Genomic DNA, 14256 nt, shown 5'->3' with positions numbered 1-14256 from the left:
CATTTGCAGTCCTCACTTTCTCCCATGGTTGAGCAAGTGCCCTCCCATTGCAGAATTACACCTAATGTTAGACACTTTGTTCAGAATTTTGTATTCTGGTCATTCCTACGACAGTTGCAATCAACTGAAGAGATGTATTGTTTGATCTGATTAACTAGTAATTATTAACCAATAAGCTGCATTATTTGCAATGTTGCTGTAATCGGCAGATCTTGAATAGGGCTGAAAATGTGTTGCTGGAAAAGTGCAGCATGTCAGGCAGCATCCAAGGAACAGGAAATTCGACGTTTCGGGCATAAGCCCTTCTTCAGGAATGCCGAAACGTCAAATTTCCTGTTCCTTGGATGCTGCCTGACCTGCTGCACTTTTCCAGCAACACATTTTCAGCTCTGATCTCCAGCAACTGCAGACCTCACTTTCTCCTCGAAGATCTTGAATAGGAAACAGTTCAAGAACTTAAACCAGCAGCCACATTCTAGTCCAGCTGTGAAAACCTGGCATTCTCCAACTTTTGCCTACTGTGCCTAACTAATATCCTTCACATCTCCATTCATGGCTGTGCCATTGAATGTCCAAACTCTACATTTTTCAACACTTTTCTGAAACTCTCTTTCTTTAAGCCATCCCTAAAATCTAAGATCTTTGAGAAAACCTTATGAAATAATAACACCGTATCCCCTTAGTATCAAATTTTATTCGATAACACTCTTATCAAAAAGTTTAGGGGCACTATATAAAAGCAAATTATTGTTGTTGGCTGCAAATCTATAGTGTTATTTCAGTACCTGTTTCTAAAATTGCAGATATTACAGTTTTAAACAATCGATAGCACACTGATGTGTCCTGAAAGTTACCAATTCTCATACTATGTCCACTAAAATGGAATATTTATGATAAAATATGTCAGACAAAACTTCTGACTTTATATCAACTGTTGTTGTTCTGGAATAGCCTTGACATTGCAAGTTGACTCCTATCTTATAGAATAATGCCCTCAATAATGTAATCTTTCAACCAGGCCACAGTAGCCAATGATATGTTGTCAGATTAGAAATAGATTTTGAGAAGGATTTATGTCTTCTGTTAGCACGGTGGGAGCAGCCAGAACATATTTCATATGCAACAGTAATAGCTGAAAGATATGTATAAACCCTGCCACCTAATTCTAGGTCCAAATGAAATAATACTTAGGAAATTTTAAAAAATTATCTATTTTCATTGAACAAAATGGAACTCCTTGGTCTCTCTATTCATTCATATTGTGCAGAGTGTTTCCATTAGGTATCCTTGATCTCACAGCTTGTCCAACATCCAGGATTGGATGAGGAGAAATTTTGTCCAATTAAATATTGGGACAAATCTAAGTATTGACTCCAGCTACTTCCATAAGATCCCAGGCCTTTCCCACTAATTCTAGCTCTGTCATTGTTCATGAACCAGACTGAACACTGCCTTTGTACATGACCCTAAGGTGAGTGACAAAGCAGGTATTTACATAAGTTAGAAATGTTGTTGATTTATAAGATAATACATCCCTGATGGACACCATTTGACTCATTATACTCAGGCTGATCCCATGAAACATAGAAAATAGGAGCAAGAGTAGGCCGTTCGGCCCTTTGAACATGCTGCACCTTTCAATATGTTTGTGGCTGATCATCTAACTCAATGTTCTGTTCATGCTTTCGCCCCAAACCCTTCAATCCCTTTATCCCTAAGAATTATATCTAACACCTTCTTGAAAACATTCAATGTTTTGGCCCAAACTGCTTTCTGTGACAGAGAAAAGTCTATTCAATGAGCCTCACTTGCCTGCCCTTTCTCCACAGCTACTTTGTCACTCACCTTAGGGTCATGTACAAAGACAGTGTTCAGTCTGGTTCATGGATGTGTTTGCTCGCTGAGCTTGGAGGTTCATTTCCAGATGTTTTGTTACCTTAGTAGGTAACATCTTCTGTGGGCCTCATGTGAAGCAATGCTGAAAATTCCTTCTTTCTGTTTATATGTTTGGGTTTCTTTGGGTTGGTGATGTCATTTCCTTTGGTGATGTTATTTCCTGTGATGAAGTCACTTTTGGTTCATTTTCTCATCTACCACCCGCTGAGAAAATGAACAGGAAGTGACTTCACCACAGGAAATAACATCACCAACCCAAAGAAACCCAAACATATAAACAGAAAGCAGGAATTTTCAGCATTGCTTTGCATGAGGCCCACTGAAGATGTTACCTAGTAAGGTAACAAAATGTCTGGAAATGAACCTCCAAGCCCAGTGAGCAAACTTACATCCAAAACCTCAACTTGAGCTACAAATCTTCTCAAAACTCGTTACATCTGGTTCATGCTTCAGGCAGGGATAATTGAACCTGCTTTTACTGTCCTTTCATCTAGTGAATTACTGATCGTAACAACTCGCTTCACATTAAAGAAAAATCTTGTTATGTCACTTTTTGGACTTTATGACAATTAGTTTAAATCTCTGTTCTCTAATCGTTCAACATTTCCAAACGTTGAACGATTTAATCATGATCACTTGCCTTCATGATCTTACCAGTAGATAAAGGGAGAGCAGGATCACATATGGAAGTTCTGACAGTCCTATGAGCAGGTAATTCCATATTTGACGGCGTGCACATTGTTTTAAAATGTCAATATTTTGGTGAAGGAGGTCATTTTTTGACAGTCTACGAAGTCACTTCACATATAGTAGAAACTGACAGAGCATTGATACTAAAGCTAAGACAAGTAGAAGCACAGTTACTGAAATTGGATAAAAAAAAGGATACTTCCAAAAATGGGCACATGAATCATGAGGCGCAATAAATTCAAGCACATTCAATGTAACCCAAGTAATATGCCAACTTTCTCCAGCCCCTTTTTGCGGCTGATTGCTGTGTGTACATATCATCCTTTACCTATCAACAATCCTTATTTATCAGGACTCTTAGCTGTTGTTCATATGGTTCACCTCATCCTTACTGCCTCAGTCCTTTAACAGAATTCAAGCTTCTTGCATACTGTAGAGTCTATGACACAGTAGTGTTCTCATTTGCCAGAATGACATTAGAATTATTAATGCAGCACTAATGTGTATAGAATGCATACTCGAGAGTCATCAGCCCCTGTTGTCAGCAGATGGCACATATCACCTATTTGCCACTTTCTCATTTGCCCTCGGCAGCTCAAATGCAACTGGGTACAAACGACAGTTAGGAATGCTGCTGGGATTCCTGATTTACATGTTTCATTGTCCGTGGGCACACACGGGTTGGAGGTTCAGCGAATGGAGTTTCTTTTGATTCTGGAATATGGTAGCAGTGATATGCATTGCCCACAAAATTATGTGTGTGCAGTCAATGGGATCTTGCACCATGGGTGCGCCTGAAGTTCTGACGAAGTTGAATGCTGATTTTGCCTGTCTGTAGGTAGAGAAAATGGAATGTAGTCAGCTTTTGATAATTAGAGAGCCCTTATGACTTCCATTATGTAGCAGTGATGAAGGAGTAGCACTCTGAAAGCTAGTACTTCCACGTAAAGCTGTTGGACTATAACTTGGTGTTGTGTGATGTAGCAGTGGATAGCAAATGGTCAGATACTGCAAATAATTGCAGCACCATTGAGAAAGAGTCAGGCACATAAAAGCTCATCATTCCAGTCATATTCACAGCCACTGTCTTCCTTACCAGGCTCCAGATTGCAGTTGTGCCATCAGAAGGTGACAGATTTCAGTGAGGACATCCTTATTAATGTGGAGGTCTCTCACACCTTTTTCCTTGCAGAAACTAGGATGGGAAAATGTCAATTGAACACCTCTGGGTGGATGTAGCCTACTGTTGAGATCTTCTCCCTCTTCTAGCAGCTTGCCTTGCTCAGTGTAATATCTGTTCATTCACAAAGTCACATCATATTTCAAAGGAAATATCTAACTCTGTATCCATGTCTGGGAATGACTCGTTTGTGCAGAAGCCTTAAAGTCAGCAAAAGGAACTTCAGCACTTCCCACGTTAATCCCCGTGGAGTTTGCAACTTTAAACAGCTAGGGAAAGCACCAAACATTTCTACAATCAAAACAACAGCCAGAAGAAATCAACCAGCTAATAATCTGTAAATGTTCATGATCCCTTCAGGAGCACTGGTGCCATTGAGGGTTATGGAGGAAGAGGTTTCCAGTTGTAAATGTTTATTCTATAGCATAAGATTAAAGAGGACTTCAGCTTGGAGTGTTGAGTTCCAGAAATGGTAACACTGGTATAAATTCTGCCTTATATCTGATTGACATTATGATCTCCCTGCACTGTATAATACTGGTGGCTGTCTCCTGCGTGAGAGCTAAAGTCTTCAGCTCTATGACCTTTAGGATAATTTCTCCATAAATGTGTGCATGCGCTTTTAGGAACTCCAAGGGTATGTACAGAACCCACAACATCGGTGATAATAAGGGACATTCCTCGTCTGTCCTGTTCTTAACTTGGATAAAATTGCAATAAAACTGTGAATGACAATTGTGAACTTTAATAGCTGCTCATTTATAGCCAACGTCACAACATGTTATGTTATAATTATATATCTAACAAATCATTGAATGATATATGAGTGCTTGGATCATTTTACTGCTAAACATCAAAGATGCTACAGCGAACAGAATACAATACATGACCACATATGGTTACTAGATCAAGTGCAATCTGATTTACTAGCAATGATTTTCAGAAAGTTAACCATTAACGTTTAAGAAGTCAATTCTTGGCTCTTCTGTAGAATGCTTGGCTAAGTTTGAAAGAAAAGTATTGATTATGTTTCTCAGTGTTGATTTATATTTTTAGCCTTTTGATTTTCTTTTGGTGCTTTTTGTATTTGCTGTGGGAGAGAAATAGATATCTTTCCCCATTGACAATTTAAAAGGCATGCCATGCACATCTATTTCTTGTCATAAAACCTTATAGAAAGTGGTATTAAAACAAATCCAAATGAAGTGAAAGACAAAAATTATGCCAAATGTACAGACCCCACCCCTTTTGCATTAAACTTACAAGAAAGCAATCCCTAAACAATTAATAGGAGTGTGCTGGAAATGTGCAGAAATGAAGGCATGAGGCTCTTGAAATGGACAATAAAATACAAACGAGAGCATTTTACTGAAGGTCTTTCCAATGGGATCTTATTTCCCAACCACTTTATCAAATTAAAACAAACTAGGCCAAATCAAACAATTGCTGTTAATTCTCAAATTCCAGTGATTCTTTCTATTGGTTTGTTTGGTAACCATTCTATTGTTCAACAGAACAAAGGTCTCAAAGAAACGCTCAAAATCCGAAATAATTGTAAAACTTCATCACGCACAATTCCCTCCTGTCATCTGAGATAATTATTGTCTGGAGCTAAACAAGTATTTAGCAATTTAATCACAATAAATACTTGTTCATCATAAAAAAATAGTTGTTTGCTCCGTCTGCACTCACCTCTGCCAATTTCACATTGGCCTCAAGATCCCGTACTTCCCCCAGGAACCTGTGCCCCACAACCTGAGCCGCCACCAGAATTTTAGTTTTGTCCCTTTTAAGAATGTAAAAAGGCAGGCCCTGTAGCGACTGCTGCTGCATAACGTCCACCTCTTCTCCTTCATCCACTGCCCGGACACGCCTTGGCGTGCCCATTTGCCACTGGGTGATGGAGATCCCCAGTGGAGGACTCTCTATGTGGGAGTCCTCCCCCTTTCTCTCGGGGATCTGGGTGGAAGGTGCTGCACACAGTGGTCCCCTGCAACCGCAGATTGCGGTGGTTCACGGATTCCCAGCCCAACTGCTCGTTCTGTGGTGCTGTGGAGTTCGTGGACCATGTATACATTGGATGTGGGTGCTTGCACTCCCTTTTTGACTTTCTTAAAGACCTCCTTCCCTGTTTTTGGTTGCACTTCAGTCTCACACTCCTGATCTTTGAGCACCTGGTACGGAGGGGGGAGGGCAGGTCTCAGGACCTCCTCGTGGGTCTGCTTCTGGGCCTGACCAAACTGGCCATAACCAGGTCCAGGCAGTGGGCAGTGGAAGGGGTCATTAGGGCCAATTGCCTGCCCCTCTTCTGCGGTTATGATAGAGCCAGGGTGTCCCTGGAGAAGGAGCATGCTGTGTCCACCAACATCCTGGAGTTGTTCAGGGAGAGGTGAGCGCCGCAGGGAGTGGAGTGTATTATTTACCCCGCCAACTCTATTTTGATTTAATCCCTGCCCTCCCCTTCACAGTTTGATCACACAGTATTGCCCTTTTATGTGAAGGGCACTGCTTGTCACTGGCCACTCGGGTGTTTCTTTTCTTCCTGGTGGTGGTAACTGAATAAAAGATTTGTACACCTTGTGTCTCTCACTGTATCTCACACCTGCACACACACAACATGGGTGCTGGGGGAAAATAAGCACTACCGCAGTTAGGCGGGAGTGTGGGGGTAAAGAGAAAAAAAAGGACTGTCAAAGGTTAAAAAAAATCAAACATAGTTGTTCAGCACTAACTAATGCCATTTTCACTTTATATCGTGGATTCATATTCTGCATAACGTGAAATTGGCTTGAGTCCTTTGACCAAATATGGTAACTATGCATCACCAAATACTTAACAACGCAAATATTTGAAGTTAGGTAACAGAGTTGGTTGAACTAATATGTCCTTCAAGCAGCCTCACTGAATGTACACAAGAGAATTGTTTATTGATGTTTCTCCAGTGCTATGAACATCTTGTTTAGTTCAGGGATACAGATTACTATCAGGAAATTTGTTCATTTTGACAGGTTTCTAATGCTTGGAAATAAATTATAATCTTTCTAAGGTTTGATTCTTCAGGTTTCTCCTCTGGCAGCTATAATACAGCTGCTTCATGAGTTTAGGCAGCTGCTTCGTGACAAATTATTTTACCAGAGAGCCTGCAGGGTCAATTCAATCTGATGCTTACCTGACCCACATGAGCAGGGATCATGTGGTCACATTCAGGAACACAAAATAACCTATACAGAGCTCAGAGCCAACTCAAACACTTCCAATGCCAACTTGGAAGTAATCAACTGATTCAACAGAGACCAACATTTAAAGAAAAACATGGAAACAGGAAACAAGAGCAGGGCTGACCCTTCAAGGCTGCTCCATCATTCAATAGCATCATGGCTGAGCATCCAACTCAGTGCCCTGTTCCTGTTTTCTCCCCACACCTTTTGATTCCTTTAGTCCTGCATATTATATTTAAATTCTTCTTGAAACCATTCAATGTTTAGCAGGAACTACTTTCTGTGGCAGAGAATGCCACAGCCTCACCATTCTCTGGGTGAGTAAGGCTCTCCTCATCTCAATCCTCAGTGACCTAATTCATGGACCACCCAGTCCTTCCTGCATTTGCCTGTCTAGTCTTGTAAGAATTGTATAGGTTTCTATAAAATCTCCTCAGTCAATCTTCTAAACCCCAGTGAATATACTGTGAATGGGTTCAGTCTCTCTTCATCTGTCAGTCTTGCCATTCCAGGAATCAGTCTGGTAAATCTATGCTACACTCCTGCCATATCCAAATCATCCTTCCTGAGATAAGGAGACCAAAATTGCACACAATACTCCAGGGGTGAATTCTTGAGAATTTTTTAATTCAATCCCAGCCCACTTAGCACATTAACTCAAACAGATCTTGTCTTTTCCTTCTGTCCAGGCTTGAATGAAGGCAGATCAACCATTTCTACAAATAAATCACAGAAGTTATTGATTCGTCTTTCCTTTGCATTTCACAGCTAGCCTTTCTGATCTAAATGTTTTCAAAACAGTTTGTTTTGATTTATCCTGGAGACCTGTTTTTACCCGCTCCTTACTAATGAGCAGTCAGTTTTAACAGAATTCTAAGATTATTTTATATCTTTACATTTCTATTAGCCCATCAGTGGTTTTCACTTCAGTTATTGGGAATACCAACTTTACCTAAAAGAGTGGAAAGAACATGGAATTTGTGACCCCGAAGAGTAGTTGAAACAAACAGAATAGATGCATTTCAGTGTATCACTTCTTTGCTAGACTAGTCTAAAACTGAAATGTAACAAGAGTGCATCAGTTATTTGAAGTCAAATACATATTGACCAACTATGATGTTGTATTGATCCAAAGTTGTTTCAGTGACATTGTTATAAATCAATACACATTCAGACATAGCAACTCGATATGGGTACTGGTGAATACTCAAAAATTGCTGGAAGTTAGAAGAATAAGCTGTGGGGGTTATTTCATTTTCCAACAAATATTACAATAGGCCTATGAATGAAAAAAAGGTAATAAGTTTATCATAAATAAATAATTCACTCTCCAGTAACTCAATACAAATAAAGCCTCGACTCAGAGCAAGGTGATGAAAACTGTACATTTTTCAAAATCAATCAAGTGTTGTTGAATGTCAGTTTTGATGTTGCTGATTATATATCTCAAAGATAGTTTGATATTGGGAATAACACCGAGTTATTGTATTTATATGTTAATTCCAAAGAAAGTACAGAACTCATCAAGAGTCAAAATATGCAACATTCACATGAACGAAACTTTAGACAGATTTGTTGATATTCATAGAGATAGTGAACCAATGTTATAAATCAAATACAATGTGGTAATTAATAACTCTTTTAAAATATGCTGTGTGATGTATGTAACCAATTTACAATTAGTGGAATTGTCCAGAACCTTGCAATCAATGACAAAATGCAATGTGATTTACATTTCTAAAAGATGTACAAAAAACATTGCATCAGTAAGTCATGAACAGGAACCAAGATAATCCCAAAAGCTGAGGAGGTAGAAAATAACACACATTACCCTCATTAACAATATATCTCAATCAAGGTTTCCAGGTACAATTTGTACGTCATTGACAGCTTTCAAAGAATGTTGACAATAGTTATAGTTTACACATGACGATAGCTAAGATGAAGAGGAATACATCTCTGATGTCATGAATCACTAATTATTTTCAAATCTGATAGCAATGAGATAAACATGTCTATAATTTTCCTGATTTTTTTGCTTGATTGAGTGATATGCTCAAGTTAATTAATGTACATATTTTCCAATCAGTAATAACAAGAGATATGTAGTTGCATCTATTTGATTCAAAGATTTTGAAGGATCGTTTCCTCAAAATCAGAAGGGTCAGACTCCATCCCTGATCTGAACTAATTTAATTGATCGTACTCAGAGTGGGATAGGGATTTTATCCTATTTGCCTAGATTTACTTTGACTGGCAGGAGAAAGTGAGGACTGCAGATGCTGGAGATCAGGGTCGAGAGTGTGGTACTGGAAAAGCACACAGGTCAGGCAGCATCCGAGGAGCAGGAGAATTGACGTTTCGGGCATAAGCCCTTCATCAGGAATCAGACTCCTTACTTTGAGTGGTCCCATGTGAGACAATGGGCAACAAGGCTCCACCACAGGTCCCAACTCATGGCAATGTCTTTCACTGCAGCCCAGATGTTATTCGCTCTTGTAAGTCCTCCTTAAATGTACTTTTCTAGGTTGTATTTGGCCATTTCTGTCTCTTCTTCCATGTGGTGGTACCTATTCTACAGTGGCGGGACATACATTGAAGAAGTGAAATATATGTCTTGCTAATCTCAGTTTCTCTTTGTCATCACCATCAGTTGCATTTTTTTGTTGGTGACGCTGCCTCGCTCAGTGGTGGGCAGGATTTTATCCAGACAATCCAAGTGAAAGATATCAAAGTTAGGTGATATCTTTGCTGTTCTCAACCACATTTTCACACGTGTAAAATGCAGTTAGGATTTACTATGGACACAGCTTCATGGTATTATTTATGGGTTTGGATGCCCAGGTGACCAATGGAGTTCCTCACCAAGTGATGAGCAAAACCAGCCAAATGTCCCTCACCTGATCGCGATCTGGCAATTCATGCAAAAAGTTCATGAACGTGAGTGCCAGCTAAAGGAAAGGTTGGGTTCAATTATAGCACCAAATCATAGAATCCCGACAGTGCAGAACGAGGCCATTCAGCCTATCAAGTCAGCATCGACCCTCCAAAAAACATCACACCATACCCAACTGCCCTTCTCTGTTCCTGTAACCCCGCATTTCCTGAGGCTAACCCACCCTGATCTGCATATCCCTGGACAATTTAGTATGGCCAATCCACTTCACCTGCACATCTTTCAACTGTGGGAGAAAACTCACACAGACACAGGGAGAACATTCAAACTCCACACAGACAGTCATCCAAGGTTCAAATCGAACACAGGTCCCTGGCACTATGAGGCATCAGTGCTAACCACTGAGCCACGATGCACCCCCATTAGTCCTGCCATCCCATTAGTCAGAGCTGAAAGAAGTGGGTCTTGTCACCTTTACAGCTATCCAAACATCCCCCCAGTGATATTCATCTCCAAACATCCCAAGACTGGGGTGAGTGAGTGAGTGAGTGAGTGTTACCTGTGAATCAGCATTGTGGAACATTGATTTGTATGTTGGGAAAGGATCAGAGATTGGGCAGATAACAGTTCAATTTTGAAAAATATAAAGTATAAATATATAGACTTTGGAAGAATTGGAACATTGTAATCTTATTGTGCATTATTCCAGAAATGAGTGAGCATGCTAGAGAAAGTAAATAAGTTCATGAATGTGAGTGCTAGCTAAAAGAAAGGTTGGGTTCAACTATAACATCGAATCATAGAATCCCAACAATGCAGGAAGAGGCCATTCAGCCTATCAAGTCAGCATTGACCATCCAAAGAACATCACACCATATCAACTGCCCCTCTCTATTCCTGTAACCCTGCATTTCCCGAGGCTAACCCACCTGATCTGCATATCCCTGGATGATTTAGGATGGCCAATCCACTGCGCAAGAGTGAGATTTTCAGCACATATCCTGTGTCTCCATGCTGCTAGCTGGTGACTGCTTCCTGGTGTAAAGAGATCAGGAAGAGTGAATAGTTCTGATGAAGAGTCACCAGACTTGGAAATGTTAATTCTGCTTTTTTTTCACACAGATACAGCTAGACCTCAGTTTCACCAGCAATTTCTGTTTTTGTTTCATAAATGTGCTGCAAATGGTTACAGAAAAACCCTGCAAAGAGCTGTGGTGACTTTGACAGCTTTTCATGAACTAAGCCAAATGGACAGCAGTTCTTGTTTCAGCAGGCTGCAAATCACACTGGTGGGCTAATGCATTGAGGAGACTTACCTTTTGTCTGTAAACCCTATGGCCTCCTATGAATTGCACCCCCTGTTGATCCACTGTCTCCTCTAGAACTCCAGGTCTGCTCTGGTGCAGGTCTTGCTACTCCTACATCTTAGTCCTCATCTGAGGTTCAAATAGAGCCTAAAACAGCTCACATATGCTGATATAATAGGTCAGATCTTCTGAACTTCCACAACATAAGCTCTGTGAATAAATCCTTTCACACAGGCAAGTAAAATAACAGTTGCAAAATACTGACCACCTCTTGGCATTTTTCACCATCATGTCTTCCTTTCAAGTGCCTGTATGGCACTTTTGTTCTTACTGGTGAGATCCAGGAAGCTTGGGAGACACGGGGAGCCAAATTTCAATTGCAAAACACATGTCAATTTTACTCTAATTGAGCAATTAACGCATTGAACCTGATAACTTGCCTCTCCCAAAGTGTTTGAGCGAAATGTGGAGGTTTGATGTGGCTCCTTTTCTCCATGGTTTCAAACCCCACCTCACTTCTACCCATTACAGTCAAAAGCCAGTCAACGACATTCCCCTTCAAGAAATGGCCACTTGGGTAAAAGGACAGAAGGTTAGCTAGAACAATATTTCCATGTGAGGAGACCTGAATTAAATAAGACTGGAATGCACAAAACTGGAGGTAGAGATTTGAATTGAGAAATCTGCCAACCTATGGCTCCAAACATTCAAATCCCACTTCCTAAATGAATTTGATCTCTGAACCATTTTAGCCAAATTTTAGCCAACCATTCAGGAATTACACATGTGCCAGGCTTTGTTATGCATTAATGCTTGTTTTTTTTTGTTTGTCTGACTTCATCAAGTATGAAATCTTTAGAAATTGCACTGCTTGTGACTCTTGCGTCATGATGTGATAGTCTAAGGGTTGAAATCATGATCCGTCATACGCTGCAGTACTGACCTCCCTTGTAGAAAGAAATCCAAGTGAAACCAGACCAGCCTTTGAAATGAAGTGGAGGGTCAGACAGCGGATGATACTCTTTGGAAATTCCCTCACCCTCATCAGGTGATCAGGGTTAATACAGGCCTTCAGCCTTTTGCTCAGTACAGGGTATGATCCAAGTAAAACAAATGTCTTTTTCTTTCCTATTCCCATGGCAGATCGCTTTTGTGATAAAAATAATAAAGCATTTCAGCAACATTAGCAAATTAAGTTCTGATATTATCTCTTCTGTTATACCAATACGACATCAATTTATTCTCATCCGGGGAGCTCGGCAAGTTATTATTGTTCATATCAGGGTAGAAACATAATCTCCTACTCACAAGGACGCAGCTTGATGTACTCTCATTCCCTCAGACACAGTGTGTCGCAGCAGGATCATGAATCTGTCTGTGATTTAAAGGTCTGAATCGGTTTAGCTTCAAAGCTAACAGCACAATACCACTGTAATAACAACGATCAGCAGGGTTCCCTTCTTTAGCTAGCCTGTATATTGAGGTTACTTCATTTCTGAGAGATCAAAGCAGCAGTCAAGGTTGTCAGGACATTCACCATCAAGCTTAAAAGTCAAAACAAAAGATAAGCTAGTGAAAGCAGTTGTGGCAAGGTCAATTCAAACTTGGACTTTGACAGCAAGATTGTGAGATGTTAAAAGAAGTTAATAGTTGAATTTGACCAAACATCAGCTTGGTATCAACATCAGGGATTTTAATGGAGAGTTTCCGTCTGTGAACTGTACCAAATGATCTAGTGGAATTCTCTAGAGGTAATAGGCAATTTCATCCATGGTCCATTCCAGTATGATGGTGGAGGAGTAGGATGAACATCTGTGCTTTTTATTGCTTCTGACACACTCCCTTCCTCCCTTCTGTGGTTTCCACCTATTCTTCTGTATTCTCGGACTCTCAGACACAGATATCCAACCATCAGTTGGTGGCCTCAAGGATGGAAATCGGTGACCAAATAGGAGTGTGACAGCAGTGGGGCAGTGTGGGGTGTGACAGCAGTGGGGCAGTGTGGGGTGTGACAGCAGTGGTGCAGTGTGGGGTGTGACAGCAGTGGTGCAGTGTGGGGCGTGATTGCAGTGGTGCAGTGTGGAGTGTGACAGCGGTGGTGCAGTGTGGGGTGTGACAGCAGTGGTGCAGTGTGGGGTGTGACAGCAGTGGTGCAGTGTGGAATGTGACAGCGGTGGTGCAGTGTGGGGTGTGACAGCATTGGTGCAGTGTGGAATGTGACAGCAGTGGTGCAGTGTGGGGTGTGACAGCGGTGGTGCAGTGTGGGGTGTGACAGCAGTGGTGCAGTGTGGAATGTGACAGCGGTGGTGCAGTGTGGGGTGTGACAGCATTGGTGCAGTGTGGAATGTGACAGCGGTGGTGCAGTGTGGGGTGTGACAGCAGTGGTGCAGTGTGGAATGTGACAGCAGTGGTGCAGTGTGGGGTGTGACAAAAGTGGTGCAGTATGGGGTGTGACAGCATTGGTGCAGTGTGGAGTGTGACAGCATTGGTGCAGTGTGGAATGTGACAGCAGTGGTGCAGTGTGGAGTGTGACAGCAGTGGTGCAGTGTGGAATGTGACAGCAGTGGTGCAGTGTGGAGAGTGACAGCAGCCAGTGGTCAGATCACATCAATGTCCTCCTACGCTGATCTTTGCGGACATGGTTGGAGGATGTGAGTTACAGGGAGCAGCTGAATAGGTTTGGACCTTTTCTCTGGACTGTCCGAAGTGGATGGGTGACCTTATGGAGGTTTATAAAATCATGAGCGGTATGGACCGGATAAACAGACGTGGTCTTTTCCCTGGGCTGGGGGAGTCCAGAACTAGAGGGCATAGGTTTAGGGTGAGAGGGGAAAGATTTGAAAGGGACCTAACAGGCAGCTCTTCCACACAGGGGGTGGTGCGCTTATGGAGTGAGCTACCAGAGTAAGCAGTGAAGGCTAGTAAAATTACATCCTTTAAGAGGCAGCTGGATGGGTATATAAATTGGATGGGCTTCGTGGGATATGGGCCATGTGCTGGCAAAGGGGACTAGATTAGGTTGGGATATCTGGTTAGCATGGATGTGTTGAACTGAATGCTCTGTTTCCA

The sequence above is a fragment of the Hemiscyllium ocellatum genome, chromosome 21 (genome assembly GCF_020745735.1).
Source record: "Hemiscyllium ocellatum isolate sHemOce1 chromosome 21, sHemOce1.pat.X.cur, whole genome shotgun sequence".
In the NCBI taxonomy this organism is placed as follows: domain Eukaryota; kingdom Metazoa; phylum Chordata; class Chondrichthyes; order Orectolobiformes; family Hemiscylliidae; genus Hemiscyllium; species Hemiscyllium ocellatum.
Note: the sequence above shows the minus strand (reverse complement) of the source record.